The 3,276-nt window shown below is 36.4% G+C and overlaps 1 long non-coding RNA gene across 1 annotated transcript; it reads right to left on the bottom strand.

Annotated features, from left to right (window-relative positions):
• Positions 1-326: 326 nt before the first annotated feature.
• On the bottom strand, positions 327-2,938 carry LOC149816782 (uncharacterized). Its single transcript, XR_016427559.1, has 2 exons — positions 2,870-2,938; positions 327-537 (listed from the first exon to the last, which is right to left on the bottom strand). It is a non-coding gene; the product is annotated as an uncharacterized LOC149816782 (long non-coding RNA).
• Positions 2,939-3,276: the final 338 nt, after the last annotated feature.

The following is a 3,276-nucleotide window of genomic DNA, read 5'->3' as shown; positions in this document are numbered from 1 at the left end:
CGCGAATATTTCGACGCTAACTGGCGACGGAATAATTCCGTCGCCAAGTCCGTCGCTAATTGCGACGGAATAACGAGCGCTATATTCCGTCGCCAATCCGCCGGTACTAAACGGCGACCACGGCGTGGCGACGGATTTAATTCCGTCGCTAAGCCGTCGCTAGATTAATATGAATAGCGACGGAATCATCCGTCGCTAATCCGTCACAAAAACGAAAAAAAATCAAAAAAAAAATTATTTAAAAATTAATTACCGAGAACTGTACAATTTATATTTCCTGTACAATTTATATTTCCTGTAAATAAAAAACAAACCACACAAAAAAATTCATATAACAAGTATCTATAATAATTAATCGTTCCACCTTAAAACTAAGAAGTTTAATTATTTACAATTCAACAATTACAATTAGGAAAAATAAAAAAAATAGAACTTCTTCAACACAGTCCTCTAATCATCGCCAAGATTTTGTGCGTCTTCTTGTTCATTGTCTTTATCTGTCCCTTCAGCTCCACTACCCTGATTATCGCTAGCAGCCTACACAAGAAAAGAACAGTCAGTATTGATAAACAAAATATAATGAAATAAATTACACACTATATGTGATTCTATCATGTGTGATCTAAGGCAATAAAAAAACTTTATATGTGATTCTATCATGCTCATATGTGTGCTAAGGCAGTCAAAAAATTGAATATGTGATTATAGCATGTTCATATGTGTTCTAAGGCATATAAAAAAACTCTATATGTGATTCTACCATGCTCAGATGTGCTTTAAGGCAGGCAAAAAACTATATATGTGATTCGATCATGCTCGTATGTGTGCTAAGGCAGTAAAAAAATTGAATATGTGAATATAGCATGCTCATATGTGCTCTAAGGCAGGCAAAGCCAAAAATTTTATATGTGATTCTATCATAAATGATATATAACATGTTCATATGTGTTCTAAGGCAGTTAAAAAACTCTATATGTTATTATAGCATGCTCATATGTGTGCTAAGGCAGTCAAAAAACAGAATATGTGATTATAATATGCTCATGTGTTCTTAGGCAGTAAAAAAACTGAATATGTGATTATAGCATGCTTATGTGTTCTAATGCAATCAAAAAAACTTTATATGTGATTCTATCATGCTCATATGTGCTCTAAGACAGACAAAAAGTTAAATATATATATATATGTGATTCTATCATGCTCATATGTGTGCTAAGGCAGTCAAAAAATTGAATATGTGATTATAGCATGTTCATATGTGTTCTAAGGCATATAAAAAAACTCTATATGTGATTCTACCATGCTCAGATGTGCTTTAAGGCAGGCAAAAAACTATATATGTGATTCGATCATGCTCGTATGTGTGCTAAGGCAGTAAAAAAATTGAATATGTGAATATAGCATGCTCATATGTGCTCTAAGGCAGGCAAAGCAACTTTATATGTGATTCTATCATGCTCATATGTGTGCTAAGGCAGTAAAAAAATTGAATATGTGATTATAGCATGTTCATATGTGTTCTAAGGCATCTAGAAAAACTCTATATGTGATTCTACCATGCTCAGATGTGCTTTAAGACAGTAAAAAAAACTATATATGTGATTATACCTGAGAGGGACCTGGAATCGAAGATCCCCTATCCTGAACAACGGCCTTGATCTCATTTCGGAGAAAGGGGGCGACGGTGTATTGGAAGTAGTTATTCAGTGATTCATTAATGATCTCGCGTACATCATCACCGGAAAGAATAGTCGGCTGCTTGGAGCTTATGTCGGCGCAAGAAGTCGGTGAGCCGTAACTGGAAGAACCAATAACTGGTGAAGTGTTCATATTACTCCCAAACCCGAACACGCCACCTTTTTTGGGTTCACCTGCTGCAGTCACCCATGCTGTAGGATCAAATGATGGATGCTGAGTAGCGTCTTCGCCATATCGCTCTACCATCTGTTGCTCATATGCCTCCTACAAAATAATGTTTAAAGTATTCATTAATAATTAATGATAACATTATGATAACTTGCATATATATATTGCAATGATTATTAATAGAATTAATACATACCGTTGTCGTTCTCGCCTTCTCTGATACGAAGACTCCCGTGGTCTTCCGTTTATGTGTTTCTACAAACACATCCTTATATGGTACACTGCCTCCTTTTTCTGCTTCCTGCGAAGTTAAATGACAAAAGATTTAGTACACAAATTTGCAACAATACTTATAAAATTAATATTATATATTGATGAGTTACCATTTTCTTTAGGTGGCTCCCAAATGTCTTAGATCCACCTGTGTGTAGATGGGCTTCAGGCATCTTCGATCGATTTTGTGAAGCCTTCGCAGAGCGATTTTTAAATGCATCTCCCGCCCACATATCGCACATTTCATCCCAGTAATCTCTCCTGATAGTAATAGGACCATGGCCCTTCCACAGTAATGGATCATCTACTACGCCAGATGCTTTTTTTGCTGCAGTCTTCATAGTGTGCAGCATGTCTGCAAATCGATTGGCAGCCACCTTCTGCCATACCTTCCTTGCATCATTTTCTTCCACCGTAGTTGCAAAGCGATTCGAAGCCTACAAATATTTTCAGAAAGTTAGTAGACATTGCTTAAATAAATTAAATATGAAACACATTAACTATGAGGAACAACTGTATACCATGAATGAGGACCACAATCTGTCTAACACCTCCTTTGGGTACTCTTTCCATTGAGCAACTGGTCCTGGTAGATGTTGAAGAAGTGAATTCCTAATCTCCCGTACTACTTCTTGTGGCTCAAACCTCGTGCTGCACATGAATTGTTACACAGTAAATATCAATATAAAATATTTAAAAGATATGCAATAATTGAAAACAAAATACTTACGGTCGATTATCGATATACACTATTCGAATGAGTCTTCTTGTGCCAGCCTGAGAAGACCCTGTTTCCTGTGTTGGCTGTTGACTTGTGCGATCAACTGGTGTAGGTGGGTCGTGTACAGGCGCAACATCATCTGTAAAAAAATACACACCAAGTTCTCAGAATGTGCATTTGAACTAATCAAGCATCTAATTAGTTATATGATATACCTATCACAGGAGCCCGTGAAGATGAAGGTTGAGCCTGGCTACTACTGGATGAGCGACCACTATAACCTCCATGAACCATATTCTAACAAATAACATATGTCATACAATATATTCAAATAATTCACATCAAGTATTACAATGCATTCAAGTCATTCACATCAAGCATTGCAATGCATTCAAATCATTCGTTAATTGCATAAA

The sequence above is a fragment of the Nuphar pumila genome, chromosome 14, assembly GCF_984573655.1.
Source record: "Nuphar pumila chromosome 14, dmNupPumi1.hap1.1, whole genome shotgun sequence".
NCBI lineage: Eukaryota > Viridiplantae > Streptophyta > Magnoliopsida > Nymphaeales > Nymphaeaceae > Nuphar > Nuphar pumila.
Note: the sequence above shows the minus strand (reverse complement) of the source record. Positions and strands in the feature narration are given on the sequence as shown.